Genomic DNA, 21477 nt, shown 5'->3' on the forward strand with positions numbered 1-21477 from the left:
CAGTTCTATAAAATATCATCTGTATATTGCATTGCATATTCACCACCCAAAGTCAAATCTCCTTCTGTCATCATTTGACCCCTTTACCCTTTTCTACCTCCTCTCACCCCCTTTTCCCTTTGGTAACCACTAACTGTTGTCTGTGTCTATGAGTTTCTGTTTTTTGTTGCTTTCCATTTCGTATTCCACATATGAGTAAAATCACATGGTTCTCAACTTTTTTCATCTAACTTATTTCACCTAGCATGATAGTCTCGAGATCCATGTTGTTGCAAATGGCAGTATTTCATCTTTTCTTATGGCTGAGTAATATTCCATTGTATGTATGTACTACATCTTCCTTATCCAATCATCTATCAAAAGGACACTTTGGTCGTTTCCATGTCTTGGCCACTGTGAATAGTGCTGCAATGAGCATAAGGGTATATATATCTTTATGAAGAAATGTTTTCAAATTTTGGGGGTAGATATCCAGAATAGGGATTGCTGGGTCTTAAGGTACTTCTATTCTTTATTTTTTCAGGAAACTCGATACTATTTTCCGTAGTGGCTATACAGTATCGCTCTCGTTTGATATACAGAAAATTGTCTTGTGAAGAAGTAGGCTTTATTTTTTTGAGCAGTTTTATATTACAGAGAAATGAGCAGAAAGTAGAGAATTTCAATATATTAGCTCTCCCTGCTCCCAGCTTCTCCTATTGTTAACATCTTGCATTAATAGGTAAATATTTTACAGCGATGAACCAGTATTGATACATTTTTGTTAACTGAAGTCCATAATTTACATTAGGGTTCACTCTTTGTATTGTGCATTCTGTGGGTTTCATGGTAATGCATAATGTCATGTATCCACCATTACAGTATCATATAGAATAGTTTCACTGTCCTAAAAATCCTTCATGTTCTACTTGTTTATCTCTCACTCTTCCCACCCCACTCCTCTCACCCTTGAACTCCTGGCAACCACTGATCTTTTTAATGTTTCCACAGTTTTGTCTTTTCCAAGATGACACATCATTGGAATCATAAAGTAGGTAACCTTTTCAGATTGGCTTCTCTCACTCGGCAATTTAAAATTGGTCCAGAGGAAACTACGTTTGCTGAGGAGGTTGTGCTATCTCTGGAAAAAATAGTTCTTGTAGAGAAACCTACAACTCCTCTTCAAAATATAAGTGAGTGAGTGAGTGAGTAAGTAAGTAAGTAAGTAAACAAACTTGGTCCATGTTTTTTTTTGGGGGGGGGCTTTGATAGCTTATTTCCTTTTATTGCACACAATATTTCAATTTGTTACTTGCCTTTAGAAAGTCGTGGTAAAATATACACAACAAAATTTACCATTTTAACCATTTTAAAGTGTATAATTCAGTGGCATTAAGTACATTCACAATTTTGAGCAATTATTACTACTATCCATTTCTAGAACCTTTTCATCATCCCAAACAGAAACTCTGTACTCATTAAACAATAATTCTTCGTTCTTCCCCCCAGTCTCTGGTGACCTCTATTCTACTTTCTGTTTCTATGAGTTTGCCTATTCTAAGTACCTCATATAAGTGGAATCACACAATATTTGTCCTTTTTTGCACTTGGCTTATCTCAGTATAACGCTTTCAAACTTTATCCATGTTGTAGCATGCATCTGAATGTCATTCCTTCTTATAGATGAATAATATTCCATTGTATATCTTGCTATATTTCGCTTATCCACCCACCTGTTCTTGGCCACTTGGGTTATTTCCACCTTTTAACTATTGAAAATTATGCTGCTGTGAATATTACTGTACAAGTTTTTGAACACCTATTTTGACTCCTTTTGGGTATGTGCTGAGGATTGAAATTGCTGGGTCATATGTTAATTCTATATTTTAATTTTTGAGGAACCACCAAACTGTTTTCCACAGTAACTGCACGATTTTATATTCCCATCAGAAATACACAAGGGTTACAATTTCTCCACTTCCTGACATAAGTTATTTTCTATTTTTTTAGTCAAGGTATTATTGACATATAACATTATATTAGTTTCAGTTACATAACATAATGATTCAATATTTGTGTACAAGACTAGTTAACATCCATCATCATACATAGTTACAAATTTATTTCTTTGTGATGAGAACTTTTAATATCTATTCTCTTAGCAACTTTCTAATATATAATACAGTATTATAGTATTATAGTATATTACGGTATTATAGTATATAACCATAGTCATTAGGCTGTACATTACATCCCCATGACTAATTTATTTTACAGCTGGAAGCTTGTACTTTTTAACTCCCTTCGCCCATTTCACCCTCCCTCCAACTCCCACTTCCCTGTCTCTGATAACCACCAATCTGTTCTCTGTATCCATGAGCTCATTTGGTCATTCGTTTGAGCTTGTTCGTTTGTTTTAGATTCCGAAAAGAAGTGAAATCATATGGTATTGTCTTTCTGTTAGACTTATTGTACTTAATATAATGCCCTCAAGGTCCATTCATGTTTTCTCAAATGGCAAAATTTCATTCTTTTTAATGAGTGAATAGTATTCCATGGTATATATACCACATTTTCTTTATTCATCCATTGGTGAATGTTTAGTTGTTTCCATGTCTTGGCTCTTGTAAATAATGCTGCTATAAAGTTGAGAGTGTATATATCTTTTCGAGTTAGTGTTTTCATTTTCTTCGGATAAATACTCAGAAGTAGAATTACTGGATCATGTGGTAGTTCTATTTTTAATTTTTTGAGAGGTTTCCATACTGTTTTTCATAATGGCTGCACCAATTTACATTCTACAAACAGTGCACAAGGGTTCCCTTTTCTCCACATCCTCACCAACACTTTCTATTTCTTGTCTTTTTAATAACAGCCATTCTAAAAGTTGTGAAGTAATATCTCATTGTGGTTTTGATTTGCATTTCATTAATGCTTAGTTGATGTTGAACATCTTTTCGTATACCTTTTGCCATCTGTATGTTTTCTTTGGAAAAGTGATTTTTTTTTTTTTTTTTTTTTTGCTATTGAGTTGTATGATTTTTTATATATTTTAGATATTAACTCTATCAGGTAAATAATTTGCAAATATTTTCTCCCATTTAGTAAGTTTCTTTTTGTTTTGTTGATAGTTTTCTTTGTTGTGGAGAAGCTTTTCAGTTTGATATAGTCTCACTTGTTTGTTTTTGCTTTCGTTGCCTTTGTTTTTGGTGTCAAATCCAAAAAATCATCACCAAGACTGAAGTCAAGGAGCTTACCGTTTGTGTTTTCTTGTAGGAGTTTTATGGTTTCAGGTCTTATGTCCAAGTCTTTAAACTATTTTGAGTTAAATTTTTGCGTATGGTGTAAGAGAGTGGTCCAGTTTCATTCTTTTGCATTATGGCTGTCCAGTTTTTCCAACACCATTTATTAAAGAGACTGTTTCCTGAAACTAATATAAAATAATATTGACTGTCAACTGTAAATGAAAAAAAAATGGAAAAGAGATTGTCCTTTCCCCATTGTATATTCTTGGCTCCTTTGTTGTAAATGAATTGACCATTTATGTATGGGTTTATATCTGGGCTCTATATTCTGTTTCATTGATCTATACGTCTGTTTTTATGCCAATACCATATTGTTTTGATTACAATAGCTTTGTAATATAGTTTGAAATCAGGAAGCATGATGTCTCCAGCTTTGTTCTTCTTTCTTATAATGACTATGACTATTTGGGGTATTTTGTGATTCCATAAACATTTTAGGATTGTTCGTTCTATTACTGTGAAAAGTGCCATTGGAATTTTGATAGATTACGCCAAATCTGTAAATTGCTTTGGGTAGTTAGTATGGACATTTTAACAATATTAATTCTTCCAATGCATGAGCACAGAATATCTTTTCATTTATTTGTGCCTTCTTCAATTTCTTTCATAAAATCAAAGTCTTATAGTTTTCAGTGTACGGGTCTTTCACCTCCCTGGTTAAATTTATTCCTAAGTATTTTATTCTTGTTGATGTAATTGTAAGTGGAATTGTTTCTTAATTTCTCTTTCTACTAGTTTGTTATTCATGTATAGAAATGCAACAGATTTTTGTATATAGATTTTGTATCCTGCAATTTTACCAAATTTATTGGTTCTAACAGGTGGTTTTTTTTTTTTTTTTCAGTTGAGTCTTTAGGGTTTTCTATATATAGCATAATGTTATCTGCAAATAGTGACAGCTTTACTTCTTCCTTTTCAATTTGTATGCCTTTTATTTCTTCTTCTAGCCTAATTTCTCTGGCTAGGATTTCCAATGCTATGTCAAATATAAGTGGCTAGAGTGGGTGTCCTAGTATTTCCTGATCTTAGAAAAAAAGCTTTCAGCTTTTCACCACTGGGGAGAATGTTAGCTGTGGGCTTCTCATGTACAGCTTTTATCATGTTGAAGTATGGTCCCTCTATATGTACTTTGCTGAGTTTTTATAATAAATGAATGTTGAATTTTGTTAAATACTTTTTCTGCATGTACTGAAATGATCATATGATTTTTATCCTTAATTTTGTTAATGTGGTGTATCATGTTGATTGATTTGCAGATAGATGTTGAACTATCCTCACATCCCTGGAATAAATCCAACTTGATCATACTGTATGATCCTTTTAATGAGCTATTGAATTTCTTTGCTAATATTTCATTGAGGATTTTTGTATCTATGTTCATCAGGGATATTGGCTTGTAATTTTCTTTTCTTGTGTTGTCCTAGTCTGTTTTTGGTATCAGGCCAATGATGGCCTCATAAAATGAGTTGGAAGTGTTATTTCTTCTTTAATTTTTTGGAAGAGTTTGAGAAGGATAGGTGTTAATATAAAAACAATAATTAGTAGAATTCACCAATGAAACCATCTGGTTCTGGGCTTTTCTTTGTTGGGAGGTTTTTTTTAACGGTTCCATCTCTTTACTAATTATGATCTATTCAGATCTTCTATTTCCTCATGATCCAGTCACAGTGAATTGTATATTTCTAGGAAATTATTCATTTCTTCTAGGTTATCTAATTTGTTGGTACCTAATTTTTCATAGAGGTCTCTTACAGTCCTTTGTATCTCTGTGGTATCAGTTATAATGTCTCCTCTTTCATTTCTAATTTCATTTATTTGAGTCTATTCTCTCTTTTTCTTGTTGAATCCAGCTAAAAGTTTGTCAATTTTTTTTTTTTATCATTTCAAAGAACCAGTTCTTAGTTTCATTGATTTTTTTCTACTGTCTTTTTAGGCTCTATTTCATTTATTTCCACTCTGATCTTTGGTAGTTCCTTCCTTTTACTAACTTTGAGCTTCATTTGCTTTTCTTTTTCTAGTTTCTTGAAGTGCAAAGTTAGGTTGTTTAGTTGAGATTTTCTTTTTCTTGAAATAGGCATTTATTGCTATGAATGGCCCTCTTAGAACTGCTTCGGCAGTGTCACATAAATGTTGGTATATTGTATTTCAGTTTTCATTTGTCTCAAGGTATTTTATTTATTTTTATTTTTTTAAATTTCTCCTTTGATCCACTTTTTGTTCAGTAGCATGTTATTTAATTTCCACAGATTTGTGAATTTTCCAGTTTTCTTCTTACAATTGATTTCTATTTTCACACCATTGTGATTGAAAAAGATGTTTGATATGATTTCAATCTTCTTGAAATTATTAACATTTGTTTTGTGTCCTAACATGTGATCTATCCTGATGCATATTCCATCTGTGCTTGAGAAGAATATGTATCTGTTGCTTTTGGATCGAATATTCTCTTTCATGTCTATCTATTAAATGTATTTACTCTAATGTGTAATTTAAGGCCAACGTTTTCATATTAATTTTCTATTTGGATGATCTATTCATTGATAACAGTGGGTATTAAAGTTCCCTACTATTATTGTATTGATGTCTATTTCTTTCTTTAGGTCAGTTAATATTTGCTTTATATATTGAGGTGCTCCTATGTAAGGTGCATAAATATTTATGAATGCTATATCCTCTTGTTGAATTGACCTTTTATCATTATGTAATGACTTCTTTGTTTCTTATTACAGTCTTTGTTTTAAAATCTATTTTGTCTGATATAAGTATAGCCACCTCAACTTTCTTTTGGTTTGCATTTGCACGGAATATCTTTTCCATTCTTTCTCTTTCAGTCTGTGTGTGTCTTTATATCTGAAGTTAGTCTCTTGTAGGCAGCTGTGGAAGGGTCTTTTTTTTTAGTCCATTCAGCCATTCTGTCTTTTGATTGGAGAATTTAGTTCATTTACATCTAAAGTAATTAGTGAAAGGTATGTATTTATTGCCATTTTGTTAATCGCTTTGTGGTTCTTCTGTTCCTTTCTTCTTCTCTTGCTCTCTTCCTTTGTGATTTGATGATCACAAAGTGGTATGTTTAGATTCCTTTCTCTTTCTCTTTTGTGTGTCTATTACAGGCTTTTGCTTTGAGGCTTATATATAACAACTTATATAGATTTAAAATAGCTATTCCAGTAAGTGTGAAATAGTATCTCATTGTGGTTTTGATTTGCATTTCCCTAATAACTAATGATATTAAGCATCTTTTCATGTACTTGTCCATTTGCATATCTTCTTTAGAGAACTGTCTATTTAAGTCTTTTCCTAATTTTTGAATTGGGTTGTTTGGGGTTTTGTTGTTGTTGTTGCCGTTGAATTGTAGGAGTTCCTAATTATATTCTGGATATTAATCCCTCATTAGATATATGAATTGCAAATATTTTCTCCTATTCTGTGGCTTATCTTTTCATACTTTTGATAGTGTCCTTTGACGAGACCTGAGGCCTTTACATGTAACACAAGCACTTCTGGGGAGTTTATCCACCCCTAGCTGTGGATGAATAAATCCACAAACAGGGCCTTGTGACAAGGCAGATGTTCTGTCTTTTGAGGATGAGATATGAGAGATCCCCATTCACCCATCTGGGTTTGGCCCACAAAGCTGGGCCCCTTCTTCCCTGTTCCCTTTAAGTATTCAAAACTTGGATCATACAGCAAGAGAGAGAGAGAGAGAGAGCAGTGAAAGAGGTACCCATCAAGACTTGGCCTAGTCTCAGGACTCAAGAAACCATGCTACAACATGGATGAACCTCGAAAACATGCTAAATGAAGAAGCCAGTCACGAAAGACCACTTATTGTATAATTGGTTTATATGAAATGTCCAGAGTAGCCAAATCTAGAGACAGAAAAAAAATTAGTAATTGCCTGGGGCTGGTAGGGCAGGGAAGGCAGGTTAGGGGGAAATGGGGGAGTGACTGTTAATGGCTATGGGGTTCTTTTTCAAGTGATGAGAAAGTTATAAAATTGATTGTTGTGAGGTAGCGCAACTCTGTGAGTATATTAAAAATCATGGATTATACACTTTAAGGAGTTGAATTATATGTTATGTGAATGAGGGGGAGCAAAATAAGCCATCCCAAAATATGCCATTTTGACATATTGATTATTTTGAATTAAAGCTACTTAAGAAACAGCCAGTACAAGAGGTACTCTCTGCCCCTTCTTTGTCCCCCTGAAAGCAGGAAATAAATCTCCTGTGTGAAGATATTTTCCCTATATCAAAAGGATACGAAACATCCTTATCACTGGAGATAGAAAATTCAAGGCTGAGAAGGCTGAATAAACAAACTTCATTACTTCTTCATTAATTTGCTATCTAAAACCCAAACTCCTTTGTTCTGTGAAATCTTTGCAGGAAGATTTGTTTCTTTGTCTTAAAAGTATAAAAGCTACCTGCACTGGTCACTTCTTTGAGTCTCATATTTCCATGGACTCCTGTATGTACAAAATTAAATTTGTTTTTCTCCTCTTAATCTGTCTAATGTCAATTTAATTTTAGGCCAGCCAAAGAACCTAGAAGAGAAAAAGAGTAAAATTTTCTTCTCCTGCATGAATTATTTCTCAATAAAGGTGTTATTAAAAAGAAAGAAAGAAAGAGAAAATACTGAGGCCCCTGGGTGACCCCTATTCTTCTTCCTGCATCGGCATGCTGATGCCTTCTTCACTTGATGGAGAAGCATAGCCATGCCTGGATGTGCTCACAGTGGGCGTGCTTCATGGTCAGCCCATAGATGGGGGTTAGGTCCACTTTCACTCCTGATGGCACGCTGAACTCCAGCCACTGCCACAAGATGGCTAGGAAAAGGAAGACCTCCCACTTGGCCAGGACCTTCCCTATGCACCGACACTTACCCATGCTGAAGAGCATCACCTTTTCACTCAAGGTCTTGTTGATGGCAGTGCCATTGGCAGTGAGGAATTACTCTAGCCACAACTCAAATGGGTGTCCCCACATCTTCCTGCAAAAAGAACAGAGGTGCTGGGATCTCTGGGGTGGGGGGCTCTGGGAGGACAGGCTTGGAGAGATACTTCTGATGATACCACAAGTGTTAGAATAGATCAAGAACACTGAAAGGAGAGTGGGGAAAGGGACCAAACTGTACTTTAATGCTTATTTCTTAAACATAGCTCTTTCTAAAATGATCAGCCTTGAAAATAGTGCTTTTTAATATTGCATTATCTTCATTCTAATCAGTATACAGGGAGAATTCATAGTATATCCTGGTTTATGCTTATTGTTTTAGAGTAACAATTGATAGCATCCCACATTTAGAAGTGTCCCCATTTGGATGGTAAAGTATGTGGTCTCCCTACTTTTAGACTTAAGTGGAATTTTCCAAAGAGAGGTCCTAGGCCATTCATATCAAAATTACCTGAGTACTCCACCTTAGCTACCAAAGTGGAATCTTGGGGGATAGGGTGTCATAATCTGTAACCAACTTCTTGGTTAATTCTTTTCTCCTCCTCCTCCTTTTCCTTCTCCTTCTCTTTTTTCTTCTTTTTGGTTAATTCTTATGTGCATTTGGGAAACATGGACCTAAATTTTGTCATTTAGAGAAGGCTATATAGCAATCAAGGCACCATTCTTTTATTATATATTCAGTTTCTAGAGGAACAAACAGCCTTCCTGACTTCTCAACTTCAAACATTTTTTAGTGGGGGATGTGTACTCACTGGTCATGATTGACATGCCACTGATTTATGAAGACACAGTGTTCCTTGGGGATGTGAAAGCCATTCAGTGTTGTGTCTCTTGTTGTGCTAAGGAGGGAAGAGGGCTCTGTCAGGCTCAGGGGCTGGAACACTGGGGTGTGTCTCTGGGAGCTTTTGTTCTTATCTCCATCCCACCCCAACAGCCTACAATGACAGGAAATGTCAGGAAGAAGGGAGGAATTACCCTTCTTCTTCCTTGGCTCCTGTTCAACAGTGTTTACTATACTTCTGTTTGTGCCCAGCTGCACACTTGGCCATTCCCTAGAGCCCTGGGGAGTTCCCAGCCTGGTTGAGGAGTCAAGCCTTTTACTCTGGGAATAGCTAGACCAACATATGAGCAGAGGAAGTGTTCACTAACTCTTGACATTGTTAACATCCCAGGACATAATCAAGGACAAATGACTGTAAGTACTACAAGATATCAGAAGTGAAGCTGTGCCAGCTGGATGAATCAAGAAGGGCTCCTAAGGGAGGGGAGGTTTGTGTCAGGATTGACTTTGTGCAGGGATAGGATTCTGGTAGCCAGAGGAGAGATTAGAAGGCATTTTAAGCAGAAGGTCCAGCAAAAGTAAAATTGGAGGCTGGCTGGATCATGCTTGTGAGGGACAGTAAGGCCAGCCTGGCTGCGTTGAGAGTTCTTGTAGGGAGATAATGTGAGCAGAAGTGAATGAAAGCTGAGATAAGGAGTGTGATTTTCTCCTGAGAGCTGGATAGTTTGATCATGTTTAGATTGAGTAGGGGCAGACTAGAGGCCAAGAGTCTGTGAGGAACCTGGTGTCATGATCAAGAAGGAGATGCTGGGCCATGGCTAGAGCTGAGAAGCTGAGAGGGGAAAACATGGCAAGGATGAGAGGTGGGAGGGCAGAATAGGCAGGCCTCACTTGTGAGGGATGGTGAAGGGGACAAATGAGGAGTGTCGAAAGGTCTCAAGGAGGAAGGCCTCCATATAGGGCATCTGGGGTCTGTTGGAGAGCCGGGGCCACCGAGGCTTACCAGTCACTGTATCTGCAGGCCACAGAGGACAGACAGGATTTAGGAACTGCCCTGACTGCTTCATGGTATCTGTGTCCCCTATTATACTAAGTGTCACTCTATGTGGTGTCACTCTGTGTCTGTTTGCATGTCCGAGATGCATTAACCCTCTCCCAGCATCTTCTAGACAAGAGTAGGCACCATTGTATGCCCATGGTTTGCACATAATAGGCACATAACAGTTATATGTAGATTGAACAAATGACCTGTAACCCCAAAGCTTCTCTCTGCACACCCAGTTCCTCCTAGATCTTCCTCTGTATCTCAGGTACATAAGTCCCCAAGAGATGTCTATTGTGCCCAAGTCAAATCCTGGGAAGGGTTGGGCAAGGTGAGAAAGGAAGGAAGACAGGAACAAGATACCAACATCTACCAAGCACCCACCACGTATGTACCAAGCATTGTCTTTCTCTGCCTCCCTCCTCTCCACCCCTAATCCCCCAAATTGAGTCACTGGTTTCATAATCAGCTGCTGGAATTATAGGGGCCTAGACTTACAGGCCAGAGAACCCTTTATTGTTCAGATGAGGAAACTGAGTCCCAGAGAAGGAGAGAGACTTGGTTGAGTTTCCACTGGGAATTGGTGGCACAGCCTGGACTCAAACCCTGAACCTGAACCTGGGCCGGTTTCCACGTCCTGTACCATGTGGTGTGTGGTTGGTGAGCTGTCTGATGGACTTGGGGGCTTGGAAGTGCTGTGAGTGAACAGCAGGCACTAATAGATGGAGGGCCAGGGGCCTTTCTCTTACCAGCCCAAAAGATGTCATTGATAAGATTGACTATCTTCTCCTGCGGGATGAGGCCACCTCTTGTTCTGGAGTCCTTCTCACAGTGCTGGAAAAAGGCACCTGTGATATCCTGAACACTGTTCTGAGAGAGCACAAGCTTAGGGGAACTCCAGCACCTTCAGGACCAAAGGCTGGACTTTGCCCCATCCCACCTGGCATGCCTCACCCGCCCTGCCCCCAGTCAGTGGGTTAGGCTCCTAGCAGGAGCTGGTAGCAGCCTTGAGTGGGGCAAAAAGTATAATTTCATGCCCCATTGACCCTTCCTCCCAATAACCTCAGGAGTTCAATTTCAAAGGAGGAGGTTAGTGTGAGTACAGGGAAGCAAAGTCACACCTGAGCTGGAGATTAGTCTCTTTTGGTGTTCAGGTTCCTAAGGAACAAAAGCCTTCTCACTCATAGTAACAGTCCCCCACATTTCAGGGTTCTGCCAGGAACCAATTCACAGCCTTATCTCTCTAAGGTTTTCAGCAGCTCTGAGAAGGAGGCTATAGGAATGAGGAAATTGAGGCCAAAGGGAGAAAAGATTGGCTTTAGACAACACAGCTGTTCCAAGTTGTCCCAGAGCCTTCAAAGGCCTTGGCAGCTCATCAGCTATGTGGGTATTTTGAGCCGGGTGAGAGGGGCCACACCCAGGCTCTTCAGGGTGCCCCCTTACCACCTGCATGCTGGCTCACCTTGTCAAAGTTCCCATAGTGTTCCTGGATTGTTTTCTGGTTGAAGGCTTTGAACCTCTGCAGGGTGGGATTGGGCAGGTATTGAAGAATGAGGAAAAAGTCTCCACATTCCTCCATATCCACTGGTTTCCCAGAGGTATGGTGGTGGTGGGGTCCCAGGGACTGGAAAATGGGCCCAAGAAAAAGGTACCTGTAGAAGCAGCTACTTGAGATCAGCAGGGTTGTTGGACTGGTACAGAGTTTCTGGCTCCAGGTGAAGATGACTTTTATAAGCATTACCCTTATCTTGTTGACCCTGCTGTCCTGGTCACCTGATATCAGAGTCACTGAATTCAGTAGGAAGGATCAGCCCTTGGCCTTGGGTCATGATCCCCAGGCTCCACCTAGTACCCAGGCCAGGGGCAGCTCTTCGGAGATAGATGCTGTGTCCCTGGGGAGGAATATTCAGTTCCTTTCAGGTCCATGGTTGTGGGCGGGGAGAGGGCTTATTTCTCTCAAGAGCAAGGCAGGATGCTGGGAGTGAAAGGCCTCTGGGCTGGGCCAGCTTTCTTTCCTACTGTACCCATGGGGAAGGACCCTGCCTGAGCATTCAGTCCAGACCAATCAGGAGGCTCACTGCTCATCTCCAGAAGGGTGCTCTGTAGTACCCCTCCAATAACCCACAAAACCAGGTAAGGAATGGGGATAGTCCATCCGCCTCTGAATTTCAGCCCAAGTCCTTAATCTAAAATCAAGAGATGATGAGGATACTGCATTCTAAAGAGATGCCCCCTCACTCTCCTTTCTCCTGGTAAGAGATGGTAAAAGTGAATGAAGAAAATCCATGCTGTGGACTGTTCTTCAAGGCAACTGGCTTGTACTCTTCAAAATGGTCAATGTCATTAAAAAAAAAAAAAAGAAAGAAAAAGACCTTTTCTAGAGTCAAGAGACTAAAGAGACATAACCGAATGCAATATGTGAAACTTGATTGGATCCTGAATTTAAAAAAAATTTTTTTTTAAGCTACAAAAGACATTTTTGTACCACAGCGAGATACCATCTCACATCTATTAGAATAGCTATAATCAACAGAATAAGTAATAACAAATGTTGGAGAGGATACGGAGGAAAAAGAACCCTCATACACTGCTGGTGGGACTGCAAATTGGTACAGCCACTATGGAAAACAGTATGGAGGTTCCTCAAAAAACTAAGAATCGATCTACCATATGATCCAGCAATCCTTCTACTGGGTATTTATCCCAAAGACTTGAAGACCCATATCCGAAAAGATATTTACACAATTATGTTTATAGCAGCACTATTCACATTAGCCAGGACATGGAAGCAACCGAAGTGCCCTACAATAGATGATTAGCTAAAGAAGCTGTGGTACATATATACAATGGAATATTACTCAGCCATAAGAAAAGATGAAATACTGCCATTTGTGACAACATGGATGGACCTTGAGATAATCATGCTAAGCAAAATAAGCCAGACAGAAAAAGTTGAAAATCACATGATATCACTTATATGTGGGATATAAATCTAAAAGCAACAAATGAACAGGACAGAGACTCATGGACATGGACAATGGACTAGTGGTTACCAGAGGGTAGGGAGTTGGGAGAGGAGGGAAGAGGTAGACAGGGTAAAGGGGACTAAATATAGGGGGGTTGAGGGAAGGTGAAGTGGGTAAAGGGGATCAAATATATGGTAGCTGAAGGAAACTGGACTCTGGGTGGTAACCACACAATAGAATATATAGATGTTGAATTATAATGTACACCTGAAAATGATATAATTATATTCACCAATGTTACCCCAATAAACTGCCCCCCCCAAAAAAGACATTTTTGTGACAAGTGAAGACACATGAATAAGGACTGGAGATGATATGATATTATGAAATTAATATTAATTTTCTTAGGTGTGAACATAACATCATGTTTATGCGGGAGAATATTTTAGGAGATCTTCCTAGGATATTAATGCTTGGAGGTAAAGTTTCATGATTTCTGCAACTTAAAGGATTCTATTTAAAAATGTACATCTGTCTGTACATCTATCTGTACATCTATATAGAGATCCAAACTTGAAGGGTAGGATGTCTGCAGGAAGGGGACTCCCCAGCCCTGTATCCAAGTGAGTGGGAGGATGGTGAGGGAGACTGGCATTTATGTATTCACCACACATTTTATAGCACTGGATACTTATGGCCCAGCATTGTTCTAAGAGCTTTACGTGTATTAACAAAAAAAATTCTCAGTAATCTTGTGAGATAGAAATTAATACTATTGTCATATTACAACTAGGTAGTAAAGGCACAAAGAAGTATAATTTGTTCTAGATCACATAGCAGTACGTTAGAGTTGGGATTCTAACCTTTAGAAGCTTGTGCTCTGGCCCACTACCCTATGAACCTGCTTGACATGTATCCCTGGATCTGGGGGAAATATGTGGACACAGAGGCTGAGTGGAGCAGCGCATGATGGTGGGGCAGCAGAGGGCAGGCTGCATGGCCAGAGCTGTTTACCTTATAGGGATGTGAGTCTCCTGAGGGCCTGGTGGACGTGCTGAAGGGAACTGGACTTCAGCTGCATGGATGAGACTTCGCTGCAGAGGGGAGGGCACCCCAGCAGTGACAGGCTATAAGGCATGCCCTGTGGGAAGGAGCACAGAGCAGGCAAGAGGTCAACCAGGGATTGTAACAGTTACTTTAGGAACTGTGTGGCACCATTGGCACTAGATGAACATCCAGCAGTGGAACATGTACAAGGGCAAACTTAGCCAACATAAGATAAACAATACCAGCCAAATAAAAGAGATTGGCTCCACTTCCAGCACCCTCCTCTTTCCAAAAGGCCAGCAAATAGGGCAAGAAAGAGGTGCAGAAAGAGCATGCTTCTCCCCTTCCCACAAGGTCAGGTCTGAGAGGAGGCTGGAGACAAACCTTAAATTGGAAGTGAGAAGGAAATTTTGATTTAGACTGGACTGGGCTTTTAATTCCTGAAAATGAGAAAGCTGTGCGATCAACATATGACAGTGTCAAGGGTCAAGGTTGGGAATGTGACAGTGCCTAAGGGCATGTTTGAAGACCGTGGATGAGAGTAGAGGAAAACTGTTTTCTGTCTGTACCTCTATTGAGTTCAGATCACTCAATAAAAAGGATCAAGGTTTGAAGTTAGGCTAAGTTTTATAGAAATTTGCTTCATAATAATAATATATATATGTATATATTGGATATGTTTCCTTGGGCAAGGGAAACAAACAAACAAAATAAACAAATGGGAATCCATCAAACTTAAGAGTTTTTGCACAGTGAAGGAGACCATTGACAAAACGAAAAGACAATCTACTAAATGGGAGAAGATATTCACTAATGATACAACTGATAAGGGTTAATATCCAAAATATAGAAGGAACTCACATACTGCTAAAAAAAAAAAAAAAAAAATTAAAAATGGGCAAAGGACCTGAAAAGACATTTCTCCAAAGAGGACATACAGATGGCCAACAACATATGAAAAGATGCTCAACATCACTAACCATCAGGGAAATGCAAATTAAAACCACAATTAGATATTACATCACACCTTTGAGCCTGGCTATCGTCAATAGTAACAAAAACGTGTTGGATAGGATGTAGAGAAAAGAGAACCCTTGTGCACTGTTGGTGGGATTTCAAATTAGTGCAGCCAGTACAAAAAACAGTATGAAGTTTTCTCAAAAAATTAAAAATAGGAACTATCGTATGACCCAGCAATTCTACTTCTGGGTATTTATTCGAAGAAATCTAAAACACTAATTCAAAAAAACACATAAATCCCTATGTTCATTGTAGCATTCTTTACAATAGTCAAGATATGGAAGCAACCTAAGTGTCCATCAGTGGATGATTGGATAAAGAAGAAGTGGTGTGTATATATACAATGGAATATTACTCAGCCATTAAAAAGAATGAAACTTAAGCATTTGCGACAACATGGATGGATCTAGAGGGTATTATACTAAGTGAAATAAGTCAGATAGAGGAAGATAAATACCATATGATTTCACTTATATGTGAAATCTAAAAAACAAAATAAATGAACAAACAAAATAGAAACAAACTAACGGATACTCCTCTACTCTCATCCACAGAACATTTTGATAGCTGCCAGATGGGGTTGGAGGGATGGGTGAAAAAGAGGAAGGGATTAAGAAGTACAAATTGGTAGATACAAACTAGTCATGGGATGTAAAGTATAGCATAGGGAATATAGTCAATAATATTATGGTAACTATGTGTGTTATCAGATGAGTACTAAAGTTATCGGGGCAATCACTTTATAAGTTATATAAATGTCTAATCACTATGTTGTATGCCTGAAACTAATATACTATTGTATGTTAACAGTAATTGAAAAAAAGTTGACTTTCTTTCTTTCTCTCTCTCCTTCTCCCTCTCCCACTCCTTCTCCCCACCTATTTCACACACACATACTTTAATGAACTAAAGTCATACTTTATTCAAATTTCCTTAGTTTTTACTTAATGTCTTTTTCTGTTCCAAGGTCCCATCGAGGAGGACACCACATTACATTAAGTTATTTTATCTCTCTAGGCACCCCCTTGGTTGTGACTTTTTCAGACTATCTTTGTCTTTGATGACTTTCACAGTTTTCAGGAGTACTGGTCAGGTATTTTGTAGGGTGTCCCACTGTGGAAATCTCTCACAGTGAGGCTGGGGTTATGGGTTTTTGGTAAGATCACAGAAATAAAGTGCCGTTTTCATCACATCATATCTAGGGTACATACTATCCACCTAACTTAAACCAGTTGATGTTGGCGTTGATCAGATGGCTGAAGTGGTGTTTATCAAAGTTGCTTCATGGTAAAGTCACTCCCCCTCCCCTTCCCATTACTGTGTTCTTTGGAAGGAGGTTACTGTGTGCAGCCCACACCTAAGGAGTGGAGAGTTCTACCTCCCTCCCTTGACAATGGAGTATCGACATAAATTATTTGGATTTCTACATAAGAAACTGTTTATCTTTTCGTTTTAAATATTTTCTTAAACCTTTTTTTTTATTATTAAATTACAAGATACATACAGAAAAATGCGGATATCGTGTACAGCTCCTGAATTTTTACAAACTTAACAAAGCCATGTAACCAGCCCTCGAATCGAGAGACAGAACATTACCAGCACCCTAGAAACCCCTCATGCTCTGTCCCCAAGGGTAGCCACGACCCCAACTTTTAATAACTTATATTAGTTTTTATTCTTTATGTGAATGAAATCATGCTGTGTGTTCTTTTTTTTGGCATGGAATTTTTTTTAATTCATAGATTTTTTAATTGATAGTAGTTTTAGGTCTATAAGAAAATTGAGTGGAAAGTACAGAGCACTCCCATATACCTCCTCTCCCATCACAGTTTCCCCGATTATTAACATCTCATATTAGCGTGATGCATTTGTTACAATTGGTGAATGAATATCAATACATTATTACTAACTAAAGTTCATAGTTTACATTAAGGTGCACTCTTTGTGTTATACAGTTCTATGAACTTTTTCACTTTTTATCATGGTAAAATATAAAATGTAAAACAAAATTAACCATTTCAATCATTTTTGAGTATATGATTCAGTGAGTAGTGTGTACTCTTGTATCTGGTTTCTGTCACTTACTCTTTTTCGTGAAATTCATCCACAATGTTGAGTGTAGTTGTAGTTCATTTTCTTTATTGTATGGTGTTCTGTTCTACTATGAATACACAAAAATTTATTTATCCATTCAACTGTTCATTGACATTTAGGTTGTTTTCCATATTGAGCTATCATGAGCCCTATTGCTATGAGCATTCTTGCACATGTTTTTGTATGCATTTCTTCTATGTATAGACCTATCAATGAATGGAAATGCTGGATCAGAAACTAGGAATAGCTCAGCACTAGTACATTCTACCAAACAATTTTTCAAAGTAGCTGAGCCAATTTTATTCCACCAGCTACGTATGAAGGTTCCAGTTGCTTCTCATACTCACCACCACTGGATTATTTTCAATATTTTTCATTTCAGCTATTCTGGAGTGTGTGTTGACCACTTTCCTTTTTAAAATCCCTTAACATTCCCCATAGATTTCAGGATAAAAGCCAAACTCCTTTGCTTAGCACCCAAAAGCTTCAGCAGCAGCTCTTGCTCACCTCTCTAGCCCTGTTTGACACCATGTCTCCCTTGCTCCCACCTCCATTGTCTTTCTCCACATGTTGATCCCTTTCATGAAACCAGTGCCCTACTCTGTGTTCTCTGGCCAACTCCTGCTCATTTTATACCCTGCTCAGCTGCCATCAAATTGACCATGTCCAAGCCTTTCCTTTGAGTTCCCACAGGCCCCATACTGCCCTCCTCAACAGCATTCATTATACTGTCTCCCTTTGGACTGTGAGCTCCCTGAAAGGCAGCCTCTGCTTTCCTTCATATGTCTAGTCTCTAGCACAGGGAGGGCACACAGCATATATTCAGAAAAAGACTTGTTAAATCAATTAGTGTTTAAAAGTAAGGATGCTAACCTGCACAGGATCTTTGTGAAGACTCTGCTTCAGGCATTTCTTGCATTGATTTTATGGAAATTGCAATTAATAATCCTTAGAGTTAAAATTTACTGAGTACCTACTATGCCCCAAGCTCTACATTGCATATTTAACATTAGGCATCTCTGTTTAAGCTTCATAGCAACCTATGAAGTAGATACTGTTATTAGCCTCATTTTACAGTTGATGAAATGGAGGCCTGGAAATGTTAAGTAATTTTCCTCAGAGCCAGAATGTGGGGGAAAGCAGTTCAGTAGGCATAGGGCAGGAGAGAGGCCAAGTCAGGAGGCTATTGTGAGGAAAAGCACATTCAGAATTCACTATTGAGAGGAGAGTTGCCCAGGGAGATGCAGGGTGTGGCTAAGGTTAAGGTGAGGGGAAAGGTGAAGGGTACCCCTGGGTCACTCAGCAAATTTATTCAGTGCACGTTCATCAGCCTGGACAGTGGTCAGAACGCAGCAATTGGCAGCCACTGGGGCTAGTCCTCCTCTGTGCCCATTCCATTCTTACCTCTGTCACAGTTCTGGCCGCAGGAAGTTGTAGTTTTGGATTGGCCCATCCCTAACCCAAATTCTAACCCAGACTAAGGGCCCTTTGAGTGCAGAGGCTGAGGTTCATTCATCTCTGTTCCCAGACCTGGAAGAGAGGAAGGACCTTTGTGGATACAGGTGCTGTGGGAAGCACAGGTGAATAATTAAAGCTGGTGGTGAGGAGGTCTTACGATCTACTAGATAGAGACCTGGAGCTTCTGTCCTGGACCTACAATCACTCGCTGCACGTGTCCACCCAGAGGCCCCTTACCACTGCCTTCTCAACATGACCAAATCGCTCATGTGACCTCCCTGCCCAAATGCCTTCCCTCTGGGTCATCACTCCATCCAAAAACCTGGGATCCTTGAAGATTGCTTCTTTCATTCACCTCCCACCAAATTCTCAAGATTCTACCTCTTAAATATTTCTCAAGGTGGACCCCTTTTCTCCATTACTGTGGAGAAGACTCTCAGCTTCTCAGATTCTCACTTACCACCTGGACTTTTGTAGGAACTTCCTATTTGGTCTCACTGCCTCTAGGCCAGTGTTGTCTAATAGAAATTTCTGTGATGGTGGAAATGTTCTATGTCTGTGCTATGCAATAGGGTAGACACTAGCCACAGGTGGCTACTGAGCGTTACAAATGTGGCAAGTGCAACTGAGATACTGAATTTTTAATTCTATTTAATTTTAAATCTAAGTAGCTGTTGGCTACTGGTTACCAAATTAGTCAGCACAGTTCTGGGTACCCTTCCCACCTCATCCCTCCCATCTGTGCTCCACACTGCCACCCAACTTTTAAACTTTCTGAAATTGCAAATATGAGCATGTCTTATCCCTTCTTAAGGCATTCAAACTTCTTAGCTCAACATGTGAGACACCTCTCACCTCATTTCCCTTTAATGAATCTTTCTCACAGGTCAGTGGGAACATCTTATAATTCTTCTAGTTTTCTGGCTTTGTGCATTCACACATGTTGTTCCCTCTGCCTGGAATACCCTATTCTCCTTTGAACTACTTCCTCCCCATCCAAAAAACACCCTCAAAGAAACGTATTGCTTCCAGGTTAGAGATTCAAACTCATATTGTAATACAATGATGCATTAATGACAAAGCATTCTCATCTCTCCATTAAAGCAAATCCTTCAAAATTCAGATACAGGTCACCTCCTCTGTAGTATCCTGACCCCCTCCTCTCGTTCAGATCCTCCTCCTTTGGGCATAGCTCTCTCATGGCACTAACACAACAATGCCATATTGCTTTGCTTTCATTCTCCCTTCTAGACTATGAACAACTTGAGGCAAACTATCAAACTATGTTTCTTTTCACTCAGATTTAAGAATAATGCCTGTCATGGTGTGGATGTTCAACCATATTCTCTGAGCAGAAATTATGCTGCCAGCCACTGTTCTAGAAAGAACAGCAATGAATAGGAAAGGCCCTGCTTTCATGGAGGAGACTGAGAACAAGCCAGCAAACAGATGGATGGTATAATTGCAGACCCAGGTTGTGCTGAAAATCCTCTTCATCTTCCAGATCTAACCCCCAACACACCTCTTCTCTATCCACTCTGTGCACTGAGAGGCCGATTTCTGCAGACTGTGTCAATGGGCTCCCTCACCCTCTAGCTTCTTGTTGTGTTCAGTCAATGGAAGGTACTGGCATGTGAAAGGAGGTTGGGAAGAACATGAGGTTGGGATATTTATTCTCCAGACCCTCCCTACGAAGTCATTATGGGAGGCCCTGGCTCCTTTCAGGGTGCTCTCCTTAAAGTCTCTCTCTCTGGGTTCTGGAAACAGCTTCTTCCTCTTGTCCCTTTAAGCCCAACATAATGAGAGCTTCTCTCTGTTGCTAGTCATATGGTATCACACTATCCTGTGTTGGTTTCTCTAAACCCTGCCCACACCTTTGTAAATTATCCCCTCATTAAACTTTCCTTAATGACCAGTTTGGATGGGTCCTGTTTCTTGTGAGGATCCTGAACAATAAACTAGTACTTTGCAAATTTCTCCTCCACCATTGTTGGAATGTGAGCCTTTCCCCCAGGCTGTTTCCCTTATGGTCACAAGATGGCCACTGCAGTCCTGGCCATCACATCCAGACATGTTGAGGACCAGAGGGACAAGACTGCATCTCTTGCCATGTATCCTTTTGAAGAGTGAGGAAAACTTTTCTAAAATCTGTCCCACCAGATTTCTCCTACATATCATCGGCCAGAATCATGTCACAGATCCTTGTTTAGTCCAATCATCAGCAAGGCAACTGGGGCCACAATGACTGGTTCAGACCAGCTAGGACCCACTCCCTGAGGCCGAGGATCTGGGCTCAACCTTCCCTCAAAGTTCAGAGCTCTGAAAAGGAAGATAGAAGAATACCTGGACAAAATTGGGGAGGGGGTAGAGTGCTGGGTAGAAGGAAAAATCAAGGTGGGAGAATGGCTATTGGGTGTCTATAAGTGGTAGAGCAGTTGGGAAAGGATCCCTAAGTCAGTTGAGTGGCACCCTCGTAGGTCTGAATGACACTACCTCCTGGGAAGGGGAAGGATTCTAGAACATTTGGCTGGCAAAGCAGGGGCCTCGGAGGCTCTGCTTTGATGAGAAGACAAGAACATTCATTATCAGCAAATCTCTGTTTTGGAGCGTGCCCTTGAGCGTGCCATTCGAGAGGTCAGCATTTCCCTGAAGGCCTGCTTTCACAATACACTGGCTTGGCACACATTTGTCCAATAAAGGCAACTGCCAACCTGAGCAGAATTAGTCAAATTCTCATATACAATATGGGTCTAAATTAATCACATTTGATACTACTAAAGGAAGAAGAGGAAAAGGAAAAAGGTTTGCCTTCATCTCCACTGCCCTCTAT

General features: G+C 39.5%; 1 pseudogene; it reads right to left on the reverse strand.

Annotated features, from left to right (window-relative positions):
- Positions 1 to 7978: 7978 nt before the first annotated feature.
- Positions 7979 to 11641, reverse strand: LOC107196447 (annotated as a pseudogene).
- Between the last annotated feature and the right edge of the window lie 9836 nt (positions 11642 to 21477).

Source organism: Pteropus alecto, unplaced genomic scaffold, assembly GCF_000325575.1.
Source record: "Pteropus alecto unplaced genomic scaffold, ASM32557v1 scaffold38, whole genome shotgun sequence".
In the NCBI taxonomy this organism is placed as follows: domain Eukaryota; kingdom Metazoa; phylum Chordata; class Mammalia; order Chiroptera; family Pteropodidae; genus Pteropus; species Pteropus alecto.